Source organism: Perca flavescens, chromosome 12 (assembly GCF_004354835.1).
Source record: "Perca flavescens isolate YP-PL-M2 chromosome 12, PFLA_1.0, whole genome shotgun sequence".
In the NCBI taxonomy this organism is placed as follows: Eukaryota; Metazoa; Chordata; class Actinopteri; order Perciformes; family Percidae; genus Perca; species Perca flavescens.
The window spans coordinates 880067-905144 of record NC_041342.1 but is presented as its reverse complement, the minus strand read 5'-3'; positions in this window follow the sequence as shown (position 1 = coordinate 905144).

Below are 25078 nucleotides of genomic sequence, written 5' to 3'. Positions count from 1 at the left end.
TTGCAAAAGTGTGATGTGGAAACGGGAAGCCTCAAGCGCACATCCACTGAGAATGGACTTTACAGTGAAGTAAGAAACACATGTTGACCAGACGTTCAACTTATATTTATAGATTCATGATTTTAATGAAGGAGGAGTAGATGTCATTTCAAAGATTGTACAAGATAGTTGAACTTTCCTTTCTCTTTTTTTAAACATCAGATACAAATTCATTTTTCAAAGTAGAGTAATTTATATACAATTTACACATCTTGAAATAAAAAACTTAAAAGTAAGTGCTTGGTTCAGTGCTACTTTGTGGCTTCAGTTCCTAACTGATCATAGCTAGTTATTAAAGGGATAACAAAGAGAGAGAAAAATAAAGATATATTTGTTTTTTTTCTCAAATGTATTTTTCTAGTAAATTACTGGATAGTTTCACCTTATGCCACATTGAGCTATACTGTACAGGGGGCTCTGGGGCACAGATTTGCTGCACCAATCAATCCCACCCCACCTGTCACCCCCTGTGCAGTGGGTATGTATCCTGTCACCTCCAGTTCCCATCAGGTACAGTGCACCTGAAACAAATCAGTACTCCTATGCTGGATGATTTGGACCTCAGTCGTGCAAATTCTCAGATGAGATTTGACCAGGACACAGTCTCGCATAGCCAGACCTTCCTCCACAGCGCTGCAAAGGAGGGTCTGACTAATCCACACAGCATTCCTGGATGGGAGAAAAACGTGCTCTGGTTTATTGGCATTTCTTTAAACCAATCACAATCTCTTGGGCGGCGCTAAGCGCCGGACTGAGCCACGGAAGGAACTTGTTTTGATGGAACATGTGTACGTTCAAAAGTAATTTTAGTCGTGCAACAGAAAACTCCGATTGGACAGATAGTCTAGCTAGCTGTCTGGATTTACCCTGCAGAGATCTGAGGAGCAGTTAACCATAGTCCAGAGTTTAGAACACCAACAGGGTGAAAAGAAGGACATACGGGGAAATTTCCGGCACAATCCCGGAAGTGGAAGGTCGTGGATATAGACTGACCAGAACACAACTGACAGTGGGGTGTTTGGGGGTCCTGTCATTACTTCACTTGTACAGTACAACTTTACATTAAAATATCTAAATAAATATAAAGTAGGGTAAAGGACAGCACTCCGAATAATATGTGCTAAAGTACTAGCATTGAGAAATACAGCAAATGTGTTTTAATTAGTAATTTAACTAATCTTCCCAAAACGTTGCAGTGTCCACTCAGCTATACTTGAAGTGCATGAAATGCAACTCATGATTACCATACGTTCTTTCCTGCTGGTAGAAAGCAAATGGAGGTAGCAACTGCCAAGCAAACAGTAAATGGAAATATATTGTTACACAGTGTGAGCGAGCCAATAATGGCATCATTATCATCCGCAACAAATATAGAAAACATCATTTGAGTTCAGGCTTGTTTGAATTATTTCCAAGTAGCAAAATGCTTTGAGGCCTGAGACGCGACCCCCCCCAGCACCATCCCTGCTACTGAGTTTGCAGAAATGCACGCAGTCCCTTTGAAATTCACCTTTTGTCAACAATGTGTGTTTGTACATGCGCCATGTACACACACATTGTTGACAAAAGGTTTTCTTTTTAAATAAGATAGTGCTTGAGGTAAAAGGCCTCATAGGGAGTGTATGCCTGTGTGTTTGTGTCTGCAATATCACAGAGGGGGTTGTGCACGTTTGTGTGTGCATGCGAGACTGACACTCAGTATGCTCAGCAGTATGTGTTTTCATGTCTTCTCAAAGGCTGTCAAATTGTTGTTGAATACACAACTGTGGGCAAATGCCACTCTGGTCACTGAGACTACAGGAGTGCCAAAGAATCTTAGTGGGAAAACTGGAAACTAGCATGCCAAAGGAAATACGTAAAAAAATAATTTAAAAAAACAACTGACACAGTTGTGACATACAGTAGGTGATATTGTATTAGGGGTGGCAGCATGAGAACTGAGGCGAGCTCATCAGGAGTGCAGCTCCCCTACGTACCAGTCTGTTGTGGAACATTACCTTTTTTTCGGCAGAGAAAGGATTAGAAGTGCTGCTGGGTCTTTCTTGTATTCAACCACAGGTGCTCTTTGGATATTGTGGGTGCACTGTGTTTATTTCTCATGTGAAGGACTCATTGCATGAGTGAAAACTGATCTCATTTCCAAAATTTATTAAAAAAATGTCTTCTTCAAACACGTTTCGACTCACATCTTGATGACAAAGACGCGTTGGTCAATTTAAATATATAGCCATGTAAAATAAAGGCAGGTATCCTGGTGGGGCTCAGTCATGCTTAGTTTAAAGAGATAATATGAAGCATGGGGGGATAAGATGGGTAGGTCTTTTCCTGCCTGTGTAAAGACAGAGCCAGTGTTGGAATGTAATAAGTACTAGTACAAGCACAAATACTTTGTTACATTTATGTTATATTCTTTTGGAAATTTTCACTTTTACTCCTCTACTTTTCCTAAATAAAATGTATATTTTTACTCCACTATATGTTTCCCCTCAGCGTCTTCGTTACTCGTTACCTGCAAGAAATGTTTTGGTACACTGGAGTAAAAGATTCTTCCTCACAAAAACAAAAATAAAAATTTGGTTTCTGTTTTTCACTTTGTTGATGTCATACTTTGAATTTGATGTTTAAGGTGTGGAAACCCTGCAAATTATGCTTTACTATAGGGAAGCCACAATAGAGTTCCTAATCAAAGTTTTTCTTTACTTTTTATTTTTACTTCTAATAATTAAGTACATTTAATCAGAAAATGACTTTTGATCCTTAAGTACAGTAAATATCAGATACTTTAAAAGTTTTACTCAAGTAATATTCTAAAAGGTGACTTTAACTTCTACCAAAGGCATTTTCTGGTAAGATACTTTCAAGTACTTTATACATGACTGGATATAGCACATATAGGTTTGGACTGAAATGGATTGGCATTTGATACATTTACAGTTTATTTAGAAAAATACAACGTTTCGGTCTTAGACCTTCATCAGGTAAATTCAAACATTCATCTCAACCATAACCTTAAATAGTTCGGTTGACTGACCAGGACCAATCAGGTCCAGCTCTTGAATGATGTCATTCATTCACAAAGTGGCACTCACATCCTAGGCAGTGGTGGCCTAAAGGTTAGAGATGAACTTGTAATCGGGAGGTCGTCGGTTCAATCCCCAGACCGACAGGATAAAATCTGGTGGGGAAAGTGAAAGAGCAGCGCTTGTCCCTCCCTCATTACCACCACCGAGGTGCCCTTGAGCAAGGCCCTTAACCTCCAACCAGTGGAGCTGCTCAGTGGCCAGCAGATCAGACTGTGGTTGTACCGGGCAGCTTCCAGGTATGAATGTAGAACTGTGTGAATGTGATCCTGCAAAAGAGAGGCTGCCTCTCAGTCAACCTTCCCTGAATAAATAAAGGGTTAAAAAAACAAACATCAAATTAGCACAACATGATATTGAGATTAAATTCATCATTAAGGCCTTTTGGTGATAGTGTCTGCAAAGTAAATATCAAATATGCCTTGCGTCTTTTTAAGACGTGGTTGCCCCTAATTTGATGTTTTTTCCTTGTTTTTTTCTTATTAGTTTATCTTCAGGAACTGTTCATTGTACAGGTGTATATGGACTGCTACAATGTAATTTAACCAATGTAATGATCCACTTTTGAATGGACTGTGTCCTCTCTGATTAAGTGTAAAAAAATATTGGGCTAATGCTAAATGCTATGAGCCTTTGACATAACTGGTCTGATTATCCATTGTTTTTAAATGTACTGAGTGGCATTTTTTCGACCTGGGAGTGCCACTTTGTGAATGAATGACGTCATTCAAGAGCCGGACCTGATTGGTCCTGGTCAGTCAACCAAACTATTTAAGGCTATGGTTGAGGTGAATGTTTGAATTTACCTGATGAAGGTCTAAGACCGAAACGTTGTATTTTTCTAAATAAATTATTGCTTGCGTAATGGTCAGTGTGCAGGACTTTCTCTAAGCTTCTGATCTGCTACTTTTGATCATATCCTATACACCTCCCCGACAAAAGAGGTGTGCAAATAAGCTTTCCTACAATACATTTCCAGTTAGCATAGCTAATTTTAACAATATGAGCGCGCCATTTCGATAGTGTTAATGTGACGTAAAAACCTTGACTGATCGCTGTTATTTTATGATGTTTTGGAATTATGTGGAGCAAAACATAATTTGTTTTTCTCAGTCTGAGACAGTCATGTGAATGTGTTGACACTATTATGTCACTGTTGTCTCAGACAGACTTTGCACTGAACAAACACCTCATGGCAACAGGTGAGTTTCACTGATATATGAGTTTTGACATATGACAGCAGAGTAAATTTACAGTGTCATCTTACTGTTGGTTTAGGTCTTGTGACATTTAAGTTACATTACACTAGAGGGTGTGATTTAACGTCATTATTGGGCTGAAAGTGATGAGGCTAGGACAGAGGCGCTTGCAATCAGATTGGCTGGGCGGATCTACTTGTTGTATAATTGCAATTTCAAACCAGAAGATGACAAAGACTTGAACATATTTTTAAAACTATGTTTTCCAATATGAAGAGGAACTGGGTGTACAAACCTTTTGGCTTTTGAATCTTTAAAATTATACATTAGAGATTTAACTGATTTGTAGTCTCCCAGGGATTTGCATATTAAGACAGTATAGAAGTTACGCCACTTTTTGTAATATGAAAAAGAAAAACAATATGTGTGAATAGACAGCAGCTTTAAGATAACCCAGAAACACCAGAATAAGACATCTACAAATGGTGGAGGCAATGATTGTTTCTGGCCAGACGCCAGTAAATAGAAGGGTTTATAGAAAACTGCACAGGCAGTTAAATGACATACTAAAAGATTTGTGGAATTAATTGGATTGGCAGAGCTTCAGTAGTGGTGTTGTGGAGATTTTATATTAAATCCATGTTGAGGAGTTTTATTCAGCAAAAGACCACTTACATCAAAGAAAAAGTTAATGCACAGAAGTAATACTTCTCATTATTGGAATGTTCTTCGCTATCACAAACTATTAGAACTTTTTGCTTATTGCTGGTGGGTTATTGGTGTACTATAACATTGCATCACCTGGGAACAGTTTCAGTAGACTGTCATAAATATTCAGTATCTAAAGTAATTGAAGAAAAGCCAGCCTAAAAATGGCTAAAACAAGGCTGGTTTGAGTGATATCCCCTTGAGTGCACAAAGTAACATAATTTATGAAAATAAAATAACAAATTGAGATCTCTTATCAATTCAAACCAATACCAGTTTGAGTGCTATTCCCTGGATTGGACACAAAAAAACATCATTTAGTAAAATAAACACAGAGAAATGTGTTTTTGCAAATGAACCCTTTAATTACAGATGGAATCACACCAATGAATATGTTGATTCTGTCAGACCGTTCTCATTCCCAGGTTTACACATACTGACGTTTGTGACGGCCCTAAGTGTCCGTATGAGACGCACCGGGTTTTCAACTAACTATAGTGTAAAGCCATCAGCCGCAATATTAGATGTTACAGTAAGAGTAGTCTCACATTTCCAGACCTTCCTCTACAGTGCTGCGGAGGAAGGTCTGGCTAGTCCACACAGCATTCCGGGACGGGAGAAACCAATAACAATCATCTTGGGCGGTGCTAAGCTCCGGACGGAGCCATGGTGCCTCTGCAAAATAGTCTCAGGAAGGAACTCTTTTTGGTGGAACATGTGTACGTTCAAAGATTGTTTTAGTCGTGCAACAGAAAACTCAGACTGGACAGATAGTCTAGCTAGCTGTCTGGATTTACCCTGCAGAGATCTGAGGAGCAGTTAACCATAGTCCTCACAAATCCACCAGAGGTTAGAACGCCAACACAGAGACAGAGGAAGGGGACGGACATCTGAACAATCAGGAGACCACATTTCGTGTCCTGTGGAAAACCAAAAGTTTGTGACATATTTATGTTGACTACTTAACCTACGCACGTAACTTCAGTTATGTAACAAAGATACTTATTTCAATCCAAACCATAATCTTTTCCTAAACCTAAACAAGAAGTTTTGTTTGAATTAACAGGTATGATGGCAGGTTGATTCTGAACATTTTGCAGTGGTTTAAACATGCATTAACATTTACTGGCCACTTGGTGGCAGCACATCAAGCTGTAAACATGTATTGTGTGGTGAACCTGCTAGCAAAGTTGTCTATTTACACACTCAGCATTCACGGAGCTTTATTAACATTTAATTTGAGTTGTGTCGGTTCCACCTGGCGAATGTAAGTCCAATACTCACTGGTTTGGTCTCCACCAACTCTTCCCTGAAGGAAATCAATGGCTCTTTACCTACTGTTACACAATGTTCTACCATCGTTCACCAGCTAATTGCTAATGTTGTCTATCGTTTGGTTTATGAGAACTTTTTAGCTGAAAACAGCTGCCTGCTGCACTGTAGAAGGGTCACTGCAGTCAGGTGATAATTCCTCGTGTTTGTCACTACGAGAGACCTCTACCATATTACCCATAGAACTATTGATGAATGCAGCTTTAAGGCTGACAGAACACAGCGACCCGCTAACCCTAACCCTCTGTTCCATGGGCTGTATGATAACTAATTATCAATAGGAACCAATCAGAATGAAATGGTTATAAAGTTGTGTTTCTAGCAAAGTTACAATAACTGCTGAGTTAATTGCCTATAAACAGCTAACATCTAAGAATTCCCACATTAAGAAGCAAAGAGTCAGGGAAAAGTTCCATCTCAACTCAAACTATCTTTAGACCAGTGTTCTCATAATTATTATTAAATTAACTGTAATTACAAATAGTTTGTACGCAAAAGAAAAAATTAACCCCTGCCGCTACTAGTTATAATTGCAATTCAGTAATTCTTAACTAAACAAAAATAAATAATAGGATTACGAAAATGACAACCATGTTTCAATGCAAATGTCAACTTTCTACATTCCTCTTGCTTTGTCTTGTCATGCTCTGCAAACAGCTCCACCCCCCCCTAAACTCGCCATGGCTTTTTGGCATGCCACACACGCTCCCTTCCAGCTGCACTCCCTCACATTGCTGTGATTCATCACTGGACCCTCCTTGATCCCTATTGCAAATAGGCCCTTATCAGTCACAATCCCCCTCTTGAGAAATCCATCCTTTTTTCATATGCGCCACTTGCTCGTAAAGGAATTCCAATAAGACGGTGTAAATCAAGGCTAACGCGCTCCTGTTCTCAAGGCTCCAGCTGAATCAACATGAACCTGGCGGTGGGCCTGAAAGCAGGACCGTGTTGTGAAGCGGCGCTTGTAAAAGGAGGTATTTGATTTGGCTGGCTAGGCACAACTGCTATGGTTATGTTCAACATTCTTTAGCTAATGGTCCATGTTACAGCTAGGCTGCACTCAGGGATTAGGAGGGAGCGGATAAAAATGGCAACACTTCGAAACTTTATTCTGCTGTATCAACCTGTGTGTTGACCTGTGAATAAATATAGTACAATACAAACACAATAACACCGAGTGAGTGCACAAAATGTGAAGTGACGGTATGGGATTGGACATGTACTGAGTTACTGAGTGCATCATTAAGTTTCCCAAAGGTTGATACACTCAAATAAAAAAAAAATAAAGAGTATTGAATTGACTTTCTCTTTATTTTATGTTTGTGCTGCTTTTGCACTGCTTTCCAAGGCACAATGTGTCATTTTCTATGTGTGTGTTATACTGTATGTGTATGTGCTATATAAATATGACACAGAGTTGTCGTTGGTTTGATGCCCAGAGCCACAGGATAGATCTAGGTGTGGAAAATAAAAGAGCTTCGCTCTTTACAACAGCTGAGGTTCCATTAAGCAAGGCACTTAATTCCCCGCTGCTTTGCTGGCTCAAATGCCAGAGATCAGACTGTTGCTGTACTGAGCAGCCTCCAGGTGAGAATGGGTGTAACTATGGGATTGTGAACAGGGCGTTCCTGAAAAAGTGAAACTACGCTGAGTAAATAAAAGTTGCAAAAAACAGCTTGACTTAGATAGAGAGATTTGTTTGATGATAGTAAAGGTAAATACAAGACTGCAATCACCCAGTTATTTCAACTGTACTTCTTGTGAGAAAGTACCTTTCCCTTATGTAACTATAAGGGTTGTTAAAATCATTGTATTTCACTCAACCGGAATATAATACATATTCTAGCTTTTTATTGAAGCTATGATGTTTATACAGTGAAATATTCTGATGTCTTGTGCATCATTTTATAAACTTGTCCCTGAAATATAGCCTGGTACATTTGGTATCGTTGGTAGGTCAGAACGGTCAACAAGGTTAAAAAATGTGCAAAACTAGAAGAGCACTTAGAGAGCGCAGACCTCCACCAAGCATGCATGCGTGCAGTGTGAATTTCCCCTATTATTCCGACACCACATGAATGTAGCATAAATGCCCTATGTCCCAATGTTAATGAAAGTAGGGATGCCACGGGAACTGATACTTTGGTACCAGGTCAATACCAAAATTCTGAAAACATGGTCAAATGAAGCTTTGTGAACCACTGTCTTTATTTTCTGAGTTCACTAGATGGCGCTCTCTGTTCAAAGAAGAAGGTTAAAGGAATGGGAATTCAGTGTGTTTTCAACCCTTTGATTGCAGAGGCACCGTTGTTCCGTCTGGCGCTTAGCGCCACCCAGGATGATTGTGGGGATTGGAGGAAGGTCTGGCAATGCGAGACTAGCCTCTGGCTTACCTAGGGTGACCAAATGTCCTCCTTCGCCCGGACATGTCCACTTTTTACGTACTGTGCGGGATGTCCGGGGGGGTTTTATAAATTCATGAAAATGTCAGTTTTTCACTGTTTTTCATGGGACTATTAAGCGTGTAGTTAAATTGACTGGTGCTTTGCACACAATACTACGGTACTTTGTTGTGTGACATAATTCTTGAGAGACTATCTTCTGGGCAGCTCTGCGACGCGCACATACACAGGGACCAGAGCAGACAGAGACCAGCGCAGACAGAGACCAGAGTAGACAGAGACCAGAGTAGACAGAGACCAGAGAAGACAGAGACCAGAGCAGACAGAGACCCGAGCAGACAGGGACCAGAGCAGACACGGACCAGAGGAGACAGGGACCAGAGCAGACATACACAGGGACCAGAGCAGACAGGGACCAGAGCAGACAGAGACCCGAGCAGACAGGGACCAGAGCAGACACGGACCAGAGGAGACAGGGACCAGAGCAGACATACACAGGGACCAGAGCAGACAGGGACCAGAGCAGACAGAGACCAGAGCAGACAGGGACCAGAGCAGACAGAGACCAGAGCAGACAGGGACCAGAGCAGACAGGGACCAGAGTAGACAGAGACCAGAGCAGACAGGGACCAGAGGAGACAGAGACCAGAGCAGACATACACAGGGACCAGAGCAGACAGGGACCAGAGGAGACAGAGACCAGAGCAGACATACACAGGGACCAGAGCAGACAGGGACCAGAGCAGACAGAGACCAGAGCAGACAGAGACCAGAGCAGACATACACAGGGACCAGAGCAGACAGGGACCAGAGCAGACAGGGACCAGAGGAGACAGAGACCAGAGCAGACATACACAGAGACCAGAGCAGACATACACAGGGACCAGAGCAGACAGGGACCAGAGCAGACAGAGACCAGAGCAGACAGAGACCAGAGCAGACATACACAGGGACCAGAGCAGACAGGGACCAGAGCAGACAGGGACCAGAGGAGACAGAGACCAGAGCAGACATACACAGGGACCAGCGCAGACAGGGACCAGAGCAGACAGAGACCAGAGCAGACAGGGACCAGAGCAGACAGAGACCAGAGCAGACAGAGACCAGAGCAGACAGGGACCAGAGCAGACAGGGACCAGAGCAGACATACACAGGGACCAGAGCAGACAGGGACCAGAGCAGACAGGGACCAGAGCAGACAGGGACCAGAGCAGACAGGGACCAGAGCAGACAGGGACCAGAGCAGACAGGGACCAGAGCAGACGGGGACCAGAGCAGACGGGGACCAGAGGAAACAGGGACCAGAGCAGACAGCGGAGCAGCATTGCACACAAAATGCCAAAGCGTTTCCTGCTAAAGATTTCCCACCGTGGTCAGAAAACACAGGGGAGACACTTTGTTTCTCTCACTAGGACTCTGGAGTCGTACTCGCTCGCCGTCACTCTCTCACTTAATTCTCCCTCGCTCTATCACCCACTCCCCACACACACAGACATGCCGGCTCGACACACACACCAGCGCACAAGCTCTGCGTGGAGCCTGCGTACAACCATAAAACAAGACCTGCCAGTACGTAGGACTACAAAAATGTCCTACGTACCGTCGGAGGGAGGCGGGGTGCACTGTGTGCAAAGCTGGCACATATGTTTCAGTGTCTTTATTATTTATCTTATTACATTGAAAAGGTATTAAGAGATATTTTGTTGAAGCTGGATTTTCTAACACAAGAGGTCATATTTAGAACATTTATATATATTTCATATTATTTATTTATTTTAAAAGAGACATTATTTTGTTGTTACAGATTTTATTTTATTACAGAAGTTATTTTTGCACCATTGAGGCATAATAAAGCATGTTCTTTAACCATTAATTAAGCCTGTCTGAATTTGTGTCTTGAGGCCGGGCCAAGTGTCCTCTTTTTTGGAAATCAAAATATGGTCAGCCTAGCTTACCGTACATCTAACGTTACAGCAACGGCTTTGCCGACTTTACCTGCAGCTCCCAAACCAAAAGTAAAGTCTCATTTTCTCTGCCGTTGTCTGTCACAGCCTAACGTTAGCTCCGATAGCTGATATTAGCTAACTTTAGCGCTTGTTTTAGCGGACCTCTATAACGTCAGTTAAATTAACTTCAACCAGTCCAGTGAAAAACAACAATGTCAGAAAGAAACAGACGTGACTAAACATACTTGCTGTCTGGGTGTTCCAGGTGAACTAATGGAAGATGTTACTGTATGCTAGCTGTGTGGTGATGCCAGGCTTCAGAGCAGCGACTTTTGGTATTGAGTATCATGTACTTTTGGTGGCATCGGTACCGACTACCAGATTTTTAGTATGGTGACACACTGCTTTCTGCTGTTGCATTATAATTACCATCTCTAAAAAGGCTGTTGGTTAAGTCTGTATAGTTTTGTAAGTGACATTTGATTAGATGTTTTTCCTCTGCTAAAAAAATGATATCACCTGCAGGTTTTCCAACTGTCCTCGCAGCACATCTGTGGTTGGTTTAATTAAAAACTTGCAGCCTCCCAGGCTTTGACAGCCTTGAATAAAATCATCACTCTGGCTTATTTCTTTGTATTGCATGTCTGCCAACAGCAATCTGACTTGTGTCACTTTTAGACATCATCTATTACTGCTGCAGCACTTTGGCAGAGGCAGTATTAGACAGATTCCCTGTATTCCACGCTGACAGCCAAGTGTTGGCCAGCATAATTCATTGAGAGTAAAGGTTTGTGAAACACAGCCATGCTTTTCTCACATGTAGTTTGCTATAACTATCAATCATCATTTAGACAAGTCTTTCAACACTTGATGGTGCAGAAGCAGGGCAGACAGAAGTCAGAATATGGGTCTGTTACAGTTCAGAGCACTCTAAAACACGCCACTCAGTTGATATAATAACAGTATTTGGACAACAACTCCCAAATAAAATGTCAAGTGCTCTTAGCAAGCACAGTGGAGGTTCCACTGAGCAACGTGCTTAATATGTTCCAGTGGTGACAGGTATAATGGTGTCTAAATTGGCACTTTCCTTAGATCAATAAAAGTTAATTTAAAGAAATGAGAGCTGTAAAACAAACTCATTATTAAGAAAGTCTCCGGAAAGAAAAGCAGTTGTACTGTGGCCATAAAACGTTTGCCATTTAAAGGAAACTGGTGACAAATTAAGGAAAAACTAAATAAATAACTGGAAGACCTCAATCCTACACCAATGGGAGATCGTGGAGCAAAGTGTGGGACAGCATTCTCTACCACCTTTACCAAATGAGCAAATATCTTTTGCAAGAATGGTTTTCATCCCTCCAGTTCTTCTGAGACTTCTGAGGAGGTTGTCTGTAATCAGCCCTTTGCTGTATCTCTTTTTTGTAAAAGCCCTAATGGCCAGCAGTTTTTTGAGGATGTTGATCTTCCAATATCTGTCAGTGTAAAGTTGCCTGGTCAACTCTATATTGCAATATAAACAAGTACTTTAAAAAGAAAGTTTGTCATCATCAGTCAAAGGTGGTATATTGCTGGTTCCAATGCCAAACCTTTTACTGGCCTGTTAATGCTTCAAGAAGCTATACTGGTACATAGATGGCCTTGATATAAAGGCAGGGAGAGATTGGGCTTTGTTTCATGGCAGATTAAAAGTCATATCATATGACAACCAGCCAGAAATTTAAAACCTGTATCTGTAGCATTCAATGTACAAGGAGAGAGAGAGAGAGAGAGAGAGAGAGAGAGAGAGAGAGAGAGAGAGAGAGAGATGTGGCTCTCAGGTGTGTCACTATTTGCTGTCAGAGAAAGTATTTTGGACATTTCTTCAGGAATGATTCAGTCACACTTATCTTTTTACTGACACTCAGGGGCGTCGGACTGGGGGTAAAACCGATACTGATTACCAGGGCCCAAGGGGGATATATTTTTATTTCACCTGGATATTTTCATTTCCTAATTAAATTTCATAATGCATGTCAGATGAAATGTAAAGTTAGTGTATTGGCTGAATAACTTGGTTGATTGACTGAATACATTTTGTATACAGAAAAAGACTATCTAAGGTCTCACCCACCCCTTGCTAATGCGCCAAATGGTTTAGTCCATCTGCATGCTTGAGCGTCTGGTGGAGCGCAAACTTCTGCTGTAGAAATGTCTTTCTCAAAGAAAGTCAAATCATGCTACCAAAAAAGAAAGGAAAGACAGGAGGAGGAGAGAAAACTAAATGAGGGGAAACAATTGGTAACTGACTTCTTTTCAAAGAAAGGTGAGCACAAACTAAAAAATGAAATCCATGGTGCTAAACTGCTTGAATATCTCTGTGACTCTTAGTGCTAAAAACAAACTGAGACAACCCATATAAAGAGCAGAACATACACTTTCAAATGATAATTTGGTTATACATGTAATCTGAGGTAAAGGCTAAGTAAATAAACTACACTAGCAATGATGTTTGCATATAACACCCCATTGTAATAGCCTAATTTAAAACATGTTTAATTTTAAATTAATAGGCTATAATGTCTATAATTAGCAATATGTTGAGGAACATGGGGGCCCATCAGGACTGCCTATGCATAGGGCCCAGGGTCTGGTGCTACGCCCCTGCTGACACTCATGTATCTTTGAGATAGAAAAGAGATTGAACTTCTTTCACACACTCAAGGGTCATGGGACTCACTGAGCACATTAACCACCACTTTCCATTTAACACAGAAGCTTCATTCAAACCTCGATAACAGCGAGTGTCTGTCCTGTCCTTGAACGCAATGCTGAATTGCTAACAACCGCAATGGTGACCTCTGCCCAAATTCCTCTCCTGTGCATCTATGGCGCATTAAAGGAGAGAAAAACACCAATAACTGCAGATAAGAAACATTTACAAACCAAGCGACGTACGTTGAAGTTCAACTTGACATTTGGTTAACCCACATGTATCATAGATCTGTGAAACATAACAATAAAGGCTCAGGAATCCTTATCTCTAAAGACAGGAAAGAGAACTGAACATATTACTGTGGAGGTGCACAAAACCATCTTAGATCTCCTTCCTCACATTTCATTGTAAAACCTCAGCTCCTTTCCTCCTTCCTTACACTAAAGAACTACACCGGTACAGTAAAACATCTTTTAAAAAATCTTTTCAACTTCCATGTGGAAACTGGTTAGCTGACAAACAAGTTTGGTGCAGTGTACAGTGGGTTTTTAGAGCTTTTTCTCTGATAACAGCTGTCTGCTGCAGCAAAACAATAAGTCCTTCAAACCATACGACAATATAGGTTGTTTATTACCCTCTAATTCAAGCAACAGGAGTGTTTCCTATTCATTCATATCCAAACCAGAGGACGTAATGGTCGCGATTTTAAATATGTCATTAACGTTGTGAAAAGGTTGCAGTATGGTTAGATTTGGGCACCAAAACTACTTAGTTAAGTTTAGAAAAACATTGTGGTTTGGGTTAAAATGACATAGCTTCCTTTGTTCTGTTTGTTCCGTAAACGTGCCTTTTACTCTCTCTTTTTTACGCAACACAAACCCCCGTCTCCTGGATGAAAGTCTTGTGTTTGTTTAGTCTGGATCAATTGAAGTACATTTCCAGGATAAAGCCTGACATATTCATTCTCAAAATCCCTTCACTATGGGAAACAACAAGAAGCTTCGAGCTAGCAAGCTACATGCTGTAAATGGAAACTTTTAAAGGTCCCATGGCATGAAAATTTCACTTTATGAGGTTTTTTAACATTAATATGCATTCCCCCAGCCTGCCTATGGTCCCAGTGGCTAGAAATGGTGATAAGTGTAAACCGAGCCCTGGGTATCCTGCTCTGCCTTTGAGAAAATGAAAGCTCAGATGGGCCGATCTGGAATCTTCTCCTTATGAGGTCATAAGGGAAAAGGTTACCTCCCCTTTCTCTGGTTTGCCCGCCCAGAGAATTTGGCCCACCCATGAGAGAGAGAGACATCATGGCTTTCAAATGAGCAAAGTGGCAGTTGGTCAAGGCCACACCCCCACCCTCCACCGTGCCCCCCCTCTCTCCTCCTAACTAGTTACAGACACAGAAATGGCACATCCTAAGGAAAGCTGGCTCTAGTGGTTGTTATTCTGCACCAAGGCTGAATTTTTGGAAAGAGACTTCAGATACAGTATTAGGGGACCACTAAGGTCTATATAAAAGAGACTTCAGATACAGTATTAGGAGACCACTAAGGCCTATATAAAAGAGACTTCAGATACAGTATTAGGGGACCACTAAGGTCTATATAAAAGAGACTTCAGATACAGTATTAGGGGACCACTAAGGTCTATATAAAAGAGACTTCAGGTACAGTATTAGGGGACCACTAAGGCCTATATAAAAGAGACGTCAGATACAGTATTAGGGGACCACTAAGGCCTATATAAAAGAGACTTCAGATACAGTATTAGGGGACCACTAAGGTCTATATAAAAGCATCCAAAGAGCACCATGTCATGGGACCTTTAAAGTGCATTTGGATCGTTCAACAAGGCAGGCCTGCTTGGTTCTTTCAGTGAATGGTTGTAAAGATTTACAAAGAACATGTGTAAGACATTTACTATCTAACTGGGACGTTTTAATTGGCAGGATTGCTGTGGACCAAGTACACACGGCAATACACTGGTAAGAGCAAATTACATTTAACTATGTGTCCAGCTAATTCAGTTAGCTCACGTTAACAGTTAACTTCATTTTATATGTCATGTGGCATTTTCTTTTGCGGGGTGCAAATGTTCCACCCAAATAAGTTCCTTCCCAGGACTATTTTGCAGGACCCAGAGCATTTTTTCTCCTATCCCAGAATGTATCTGTGGTGTAGCTAGAACTTACTCCACAGCACTGCAATGCAAGTGTTTGTTTGACCAATCCACCACCCCAACTCCCTCGTGCAGAACTTGGTGCTCATACTTTGTCACATTACTACCTGCTTTGCTCCTGTGATAATTACTATGGCTATTAGAGGCCACCGCCACTATAAACGTAAATATATCGGAATTGCTGTTTGAACAAACGACCTATGGGAGTGTTTTTCGGGGCAGGACAGTCTCGGCCAAAAGCAGCGCTGTGAGAGCATTGAGAGTGAACCAAAACAGTAAATGTGTGGGCTGGACAGGTGAACAATGAGCTGACACTTACTATAAAGCTCCATGAAGCCAAGGGGAGCCGCAATTCAGGTGACCATTTTCTGGAGGTTCATCATTATGAGCGACTCCTTTCACATTGTAGATGATTTTGAAAAAGTAACTTAATACTAAATCCCCCTATCTCTAATGCTATACTATCATCTGATTTAGGTTCTAATTTTGCTTTTCAGCTACGGTTCTCAATCATCCCTCTCATACGTGTCTGACTTGAACCAGAACAAATGTGCTTCAGTTTTAATCAATACAGCTGTCTAGATGTCTCACGTTTCACTTACACTTTACATGAGTAACTGCAGTGATTGTGTATTGGACGGTGAGTTCTGTGAACAGCCCTTTGAGTACTCTGGCAAATTGGATAATGTGTAAGGGATTCAGTACGCTCCAATAAAATTAGTTTGTAAGATGTGTCATTTGATCACGTCCAATGGCAAAAAGGTTTCCAAGAACTACAGTGTGTGTCTCTTGTGTGACTTTTTTCACATTACATTTCATTTAGCTGACTTCCAATAGGTGCATTCAACCATGAAGGTACAAACTTAGAACAGTAATAATAAGTCAAACTACAAAGTGTTACATGTAAGTGCAACATGTTTGTATTTTCTTTTTTTTGTCCTGGTAAATTAATATAAATAGGCATATAATGCACACTTTTGAACCATCTGTCCTTGAAGGCCTTCATGGTGTTGCACTCAGTTGTACACAAAGTGATGAAAGTAGTTCTGTGAAGAACACAAAAGATGAGCTAGAGGAGACCAAAATGCTTCTTAGATATGCCAACAACCAATCAGAGCAAAGAAACGTGATGTAGCGCTGAGCGATGGACAAAAGTAAACCGACTACAGCATGCAGAGACGAGCTGCCATGGTGAAACATCAATATGTCTGTGAACGATTGTAGCCATTTTTGTTGTCAGTATTTGAAAATAGTACTTCAACAGAAAGTTACACATCAGCTGCAGCCATCTCGTTTTTTTTTCAAAAATGCCTCAACGGCGCTCCTTTTTACCCCTCCCCTTCCTCTTTGAGCTTGGTTTATGCTCGCCGTAGTGTCCCTGGTGCATCGGTGCGCGAGCCAAAAATGACGTCATCACGTATTTTAATAAGCGCAAAGTTGTCAGTCCGTGTATCAAAACCTGCCCCATATGAGATAAACTTTTGTAATTGGCCCGACCCAGGCCTGAAAGGCTGGAAATCTTCGTGACTGGGTGGAGGACCAGACCAATCGCCAGAGCAAACAAAATATGAGCTCGTAGGTTCATCTGGTTCCCAAGATACAGTCCTACAAGTATTTCCTTTCCTTTTCTACTGAGAGGTCTTCACACCCCGTCTAGTCACATTCCATATAACTTTGAATGCATTTTTTGAAATTGTGTGGAAGGTGTATTCAAGCTATAATGTGTCTTCAAGTTGCTCTTTAATATTCATCATCATTTTCTTATGTAAGTTTAGTTTATGCAGTATACCCACTAAGAAAGCTCCAGGATTTCCATATACCCACTTAAAAATGCTCAATGACATACAACATACTTTCCATCATATTTTAGATATATTTTGAATTGTCATCTGTGTTTTTCTTCTTCACATAGGCTACATAATGGTATTTCCACTGTAAATTGGTGCATAAAAGTGCATCCGAATACAGGAAATGAAGTCGTGGATCCTCCAAACTTCCCTGGGGAAGGACACCCAGACGCCCTACTATGATATGCCCCCCCCAAGGGAAGATTCTGGCCCATATATATATATATACATATATATATATATATATATATACATACAGTACAGTATTCCCACTACAATACATTAGACTACACCACAGACGTGAAGGCACTGAGTTGGAGAACTGCCTTTGAGTGACTTGTGAGCAGGTCGAGCTCGGTGTGAATGGATTTCCTCCCGGGTGCTTTGGATGATTCTATTTGATTGATGGCATTTTTCAACTCAGTGAGGACCGGGAAATTGCTTCACAAAGTGAGCCAATGGAGTCGTCGTGACGACGAGTGTCTTATCTGTGCCTTCGGTGTGTCATTTTTGTGTGTGTGTGTGTGGATGGTTGGCATTTACTGCATGTTCCCACGTACAGTAAATGCTTGTCAGTGTGTGTGTGTGTGTGTGTGTGTGTGTGTTGGGAGGGAGGGTTGAGGGTAGAAATGGGTCATGCCTAATCAAGGGAAAAGACATCTCCATCAGTGGCTGCTCTCGACAGATGATAACCTAAACAATGATCTCGTCTGACATCTTCTCATTCATTCATAATGCTGTTTGCTGTGAGGGAGCGTGGGTCTGATCTGGAGATAAATCATACTGCAGATACAGTTGATTTTACAAAGTTTTCTCTTGGGATGAAGATCCCACATGCTCCATAAACCCATCTGAAGGCATTTTACTAGGGTTGTCAATCGATTAAAAAAAATTAACTAATTAATTGCACAATTTGCTGTAATTAATCGCAATTAATTGCTTTTTTAAATTGAGACTGAAGCTTGTAATAATGGATATTTAAATGCTAAATCACTTAACTTTGCAAATATGAAGAAAAAAACAAACAAGGAAAGATTCTGCTAAGTTCAGAATGTTTAATATCTTTCAGAACAACAGCAGCAACAATTTGGCTTATTTAGTCCTGCTGAAGGCTGCTGGAACGGCTAGAAACTGTCACCGTCCCCGGCTGCTGTCGCCTGCTCTCGTCTACTTTACAGGCGAGGAGCAGTTCATCTCCAACGAGCCGAGAGTTCAGTTCATCTCCAACGAGCCGAGAGTTCAGTTCATCTCCAACGAGCCGAGAGTTCAGTTCATCTCCAACGAGCCGAGAGTTCAGTCGCCGGCAGGGCAGTCGGGACTCACCCGGAAATGGCGAGTGGAATGAGTGTGACTAGAGTCTCTCAAAACCTGACGAAAATCTTCTAAACTGACCTTTGTTGAGCTGAGATGAAGACAGATTCAGCAACTGCACGGCCTATTTCTCGCTTAAAATGTTTTCAGAAACATGTTTCAGTGAACTATCTTAGTACAATATGAGATCGTATTCTGAACGGCCGCCATGACAGTCTGGCTCTCAATATCCGGAGAAAACAAACCCATGTGACGCGTTCGTCCAATCAGCTGCCGGTTTTCAATACTTGGGCAACAATACAGAGTAGCGCCGCCTGCTGTTATGGAGACGTATTACGTTTCTCAGCCGCCACATGAAGTAAACAAACACAGCTGCGTTAATTTCATTAATTTTTTTTTTAACGAGTTAAATATTACAAAATTAACGCGTTAATTTTGACAGCCCTACATTTTACATTTGCATTTAGCCAATGCTCTTATCGGCTGCCAGTGAGTGAGTGCTGTGTTAGGCCGGTTACACACTGCACGCGTCGCGCGAGCGTGTCAGCCGCGTGGCGGTTTATATTTCGTCTCCCATGGTAACAGGTTAGAGCTTACACACTGCCGGCGTGAGACGCGTGCCTGCTAGAGCTAGAAGCGACGCCTATTTTTCATACGAGACGCGAGCGTGTTGGAAGCGTTTCCAGGCAAAATAGAATAGGAAAATATGTTTATATGTCATTTAGACACAAATGCATATTAATAAATGACATCTTGATGTTTGAAAGTCTAGGTTTTGACATCGATGTAGATATTAATGTAATACAAAATTTCAGAGAAATTATTTTGAAATGTTGCACTGGTCATACAGAACGAAATATTCTGTAACATATTTTGCAGTCAATACTGCCGATGTTGTCTTGCTTTAATCAAATCAGTAGGCTATATATAAGGGTAGTAGGATAGGCTACAATAACAACGTGAGTGACGGTCCAACATCAGATAGGCTGTATAGGCTCTTTACAGCTACACAGACAGCCCACTTACCCATTTTTCAGAGTTTGAATCTGTCAGCACTATGTCCCGAGATCAACCCCCCCTGTACCTAGCAGCAGGATCAGCAGGAGCAGCGCCGCGTCAGACACGCTTCTGGTGTGTAGGACAAAATCCACGCAGCTGAGACGCAACAGAAACGCCACGCTCGCGAGACACGTGCAGTGTGTAACCGGCCTTAGAATAAGTGAAAGTTCAAAGGAGCAAATCGTCATGTGAAAGGGTCAGAGCCACATCACGTTGATAACGGAGTCAACAGATAATTAGAGAATAACCAGGTGAGACAGAGGGCTGCCACATAAAGAAATCAGAGCCAGGAGGAAAATGTGCAGGCAGGCAAAATTAGCTGAAAGCTGAGGAAGATAGCAGAGCAGAGGGAGAAACCAAAATTCTAAACTACTCTGCTAGGTATTTTCAATTTACAATGTTCACAGCATTTTGATATGTGATTAAAAAAAAATTCTATTCCAAATTTTTAAACAATGAGTTATACATGTATGTTAAATTTTCAATTTTGTTTATAGTGTCAAATCACAACAGGAGTTATCTCAGGACACTTTAAAGATTGAATAAGTCTAGACCACACTCTAGTTTACAAAGACCCAACAATTCCAACAATTGTAGCTCCGCCTTAGTTCTGAAGATCTGATTGGTGCGCCACCTATGTAGCCAAGCTCCGCCTATGTATGCAGTTTTTTGTCAGGTTGACGGTCCAGTGAGTGAGTCAGAGATAGCAGCACTAAGGACGAGTATGGCGAGTGGTGGCGACCCACAAGAGTTAGAGGACCTGCCGGCCTCTTTAAGATCACAAGTTTGGGAAAACTTTGGTTTCCCAGTCAGTTCCAGTAGTAGGCTACAGGCGAGAGAGTGGTGGATAAGACGAGGACTGCGTGTCGGCGTTGTTCAGCAGTTGTTGGGTATGTGAGTGGAAATACATCTAACATGCTAACGCATATTCAACGCCATCACCCAGATGTGCCAATCACTGGAACGAGACAAAAAAAACCTGTCCAACTTCTCCTCCCTACAGTGCTTAACCAGCCTTTAGGTACACATACGAATAGGGCCAAAAAAATCACTAAAGCAATTGGCATTTACATGGCATCTTCAATGGGCCAATATTCAAACATAGAGGAACCTGGCTTCAAGTATTTGCTGTATGTACTCGAACCTCGTTACAACATGCCATCCCGTCCACACACGAGGCAAACTGTCCCTTCCATATACAACCAAACCCAGACGTTAATGGACAGTGAGCTGTCAGCTGCACCCTCTGTTTCACTAACGACCAGTTGGGAAAGGTATGCCTGTCACACTTAATAGCAAGAATACTTTCTTTTATCTTTTATGAGGGAAAGTCTTGCCTAAGTAGAATTTTCTTTTTGTTATTAGTCTATGTAATTTGCACGTTCATAACTAAGAGATGCTGTATTTTCAGTTTTATAGCTGATTGTGTTATTTTGTTTACAAGTTCCAGATGGAGTGTAGAGATGATGTGGGGTACTTACTGCTTACTGTTTACATCTTACTTTACATACTTCAGGCTGTTGCAGCTAGCTCAGTGGAGAGACTGTATGACACTAGTAGGTACAGCCTGAGACATGCACAATAAAAAAAATTGCCTTCTGCGTTTTTGTTTTTCTTTTCCCTCCATTGTACCGAACTCATACCGAACCATGATGTCTGAACCGAGGCATGAACCGAACCGTGACTTCTGTGTATCGTTCCACCCCTACAGCAGAGCAAGGCTTTTTTTTAAAAGAAAGCTTATTAACCTCACCCACAGTAACTAACTCGTCCCACCAGCGTGAGACACACAATTAGTGCAGCGGAATAAGCATAATTAACAAAGCAGCAAACACCTTGCTGAAGGCACTTTACGACAGCAATGAAACAAAAGGATGCAGCAGTCCAACTCACATAATACAAGACTTACACAGAAATAGAGCTTACAAAAAAACGCTTAACGTTATGTCGCTCGTCAAAGCTGGTCCTTCGAGTGGCAGCAAAGGATAACAGCTGAGTTGACTGTACTTCTCTTACTTGAAAATGTCGGCAGGTTAGATGAAATGCTAGTGGCACACCAATGATAGTTTGTTCTTATAGTGTTTAGTGTTGTTCCTCTTACTGGTTCCCTCAGGAAGAAGCAGCATTTACCACAACAGAACAAAATTGACGAAGAAATTCCCATTTAGTCATTAATGAAAGATCTATTAAGGAATCAATGTTCTCTTGACGTTTGTCATTGGGTCCAGTTTGGTAAAATGATAATATTTTAATAAACGAAGGCCTTACCTTATAAAGTAAGGTGTTTATTAGGTCCCTTAATTTGTAATGTTTATCTTCCTAAACTCTGCGTAATATTTTTGAACAAGAGACTTACTTGCGTTTGGGTCCATGATGTAAATATTGTAAATATGTGTGAGTCCAGGTGACATCATGAAATGGAACATTGATGTATGAATATTATGTAATACACTGATTCCCAGTCTGAGGTTCTTTCACTAGCAAGGACCACACCATCAACCAGATACGTTTAAACAATTTAATATTGAAAGATGTTTGGTATGCGAGGCATGAAGTCGCTGGTATGCGAGTCGTTTATAGTCATCAGTTGACTTGACGTTGACGCCGTTGTGGGGAGTCTTCGGTAGGGAATCCGCAGTAGCATCTGGGCACTATAGACCCCGTTAGGACCTTAACGAGAGAAGAAAGGAAAGGACTGAAAACAGGGTGGGTGGGAGGGGCGCAAAATAGATAATAGATAAATAGATAGATGTGTTTGAGGTGTGGCCTGCGATTATGGCCTATTGCCTCAGGTTAGTTGTGAGCAGACAGCTGAGAAATTCTTTCCAGAAACTCTCTATCCAGTGTTTCACATAATTTTTTTTTAAAAGATTAGAGAAAAGAACAGTTTAAAAGAAGAAAAAATAAACATATCAGAAATATGTTTTTATTTCCTATCTTTTCAATCCGACCCCAAAGATTTATTCTGCGACACATGGGAAATCCCAACCATGGTCATGCTATGAACTACTGCATTAAAATATGACACAAAATCACAGCTGTAATTTAGTGGCTTTGACATAAATCCAGTGATTGTTTTTTTAGAACCCAAAACTTTTTCTGAGCCATATTTTGTACCAAAGACCCTTTTATCACAGAAACCCATATCATTTTAAGACAACATATACAGTAAGTGACAAATGAATGTCCCATCATAATGCCTTTAAAGCTAATCTATCAAGTCGACACTGAATGCCCCATCCTGAATTGCACAGATCAGCACTTTGCTCCCCAGTCCTGACTTTCTGGATGTCGTGTCAGCAAAGCACTGCCAACTGTGTCAGGGATTACAAACTGCATGTGGCCACTACAAATTCTTGACTGGCACTATTAGACCGCTGTTATATTGGGCCTTGAACCCCTCCCCCCCATCTCATCTGACAGTACCCTTCCTCCCCCTCCACAACTCCCCAGGCAAGGCAGCGGCACTATTTTCGGCCTCTGGGCCCAATGCTTGACATACTAATTATATAACAGCGATGCAAGCTTACTTTTTGCTGCTCCATTTCTTTTCTGTGCCATAGTTTCATGTTACACTCACTCTTTCTTCGTCAGCACAGGGCCCTGCAGAGCTCCTTGCGGGCTTCTGCTCCTCCTGAAGATGTACAGATTTATACACACTGTCTCTGGCATGCTGGGGGTAGAGGTGTTGTGGCTGCATTGTTTCACACATAGAGACATACTTCCTGTAGGTACACTAGTGTATTCTGGCCTATTAACCCTTAGCAGCTGAGTGATGCATGTTGCATAAATAATTGCAACAAGCTCTGTGCCACCGGCCACAATGCAATGGCAAAAAGCCGGTTGAAAATGGGCAAAGTATATCTTTAAATTGACATAGGTGATTTTGTATCAAAAATACAGATGCTACGACTTAATTCTCTAATCAAAACTTTGGAACATAAAAAATGCTGTGAATACAAACAAAATGTACAGAACAATGACCGAAAAATATATGCAAATGTATCACTATGATGTATTATTTTGAAAATATGCATGCAGAAATACCTTTGTATATTTAACACATACACTAAACACATTAATTTATAGTTCAATAGTTTTCAGTAACAGGCCTGATGGTAAAAGTAGAAATTTGACCATTTTACTCTCAGAAAATGATTGGTAGCAAATTGCAGCATCTCTAAATAATAAATGCGCATATGTGTTACTGTTTGAAGTAGCTAGCAAGAGTTCATGCATATGCACGTACTTCACAGCAGGTTATTTCTATGTGTGTGTTTTGCAAGGGTGTATGTGTGTCAGTGCTTTTCATCCAGTGCAGTTGTTTGTGCACATGAGATAGTGTGTGTTTGTCCATTCTTATCAGTTTTCCAAAAAGTTTTACAAAGCAGTTAATCTCTGAGCAACATTACATGCTGAAAAAGGCAAGTTTTGAAGAAAATTTGGATCATGCAACAAGGCAGGCCTTCTTGCTTATTTCGGGGAGTGATTGTAAAGATTTACAAATGTTAACAGCATTTACTCTCTACCTGGGATGTTTCGGACCTATAGTCGGGGAATTGCTATGGACAAAATCCACACTAGTAAGAGCAAATTACGTTTAACCATGTATCCAGCTAATTTAAATAGCTCAAGTTACTGTATTGTGTGAACAGTTAACTTAAAGTGATTTTATGTAACTTTTTAATGTTTTTAAAGCTCTGTCATTTTTCATTTAATAGTCTTAAATGACCTGTAACAGCAAACAAGAATGAAAAGAATGCTACTTTTTATATAAATTTTTCCCCGCAAAGTCACAGAATGATTTGCGGCAAGTAGACGGCGCTACAGTAACTAGGGCTGTCAAACAATAATTTTTTTTTAATCGCTGAATTTTAATTTTAATTGCAATTAATTCCATGTTTTATCACATGATTAAAATTCTATTATTTTGCATTTCAGAACTGTTTTTAAGTACATATTAACAATGGAAAACAATTCTTACCAGTGGATCTTGATTGGGAATCAAATGAATGCAAAGAAAGTTGCTTTATGATCTTGATTTTAAGATTTGTATTTGTTTATTATTTATTTATTTACTGTAAACAAAAGAAAAATGTGTGAATCTAGTCACACATTTGAATCTAGAGTCTCTTTTGTGCAGTAACTCCTAAATAATTTTGATTACTCACTGACGTCCAGTGATCACCTTGCATCACTTTGTAGCAGTTCCAGTTTGGCTGCTTTCTCCGTGGAGAGGCTGTGTATGCATGCGTGAAAGAAGGATAAGTGTGCATAAG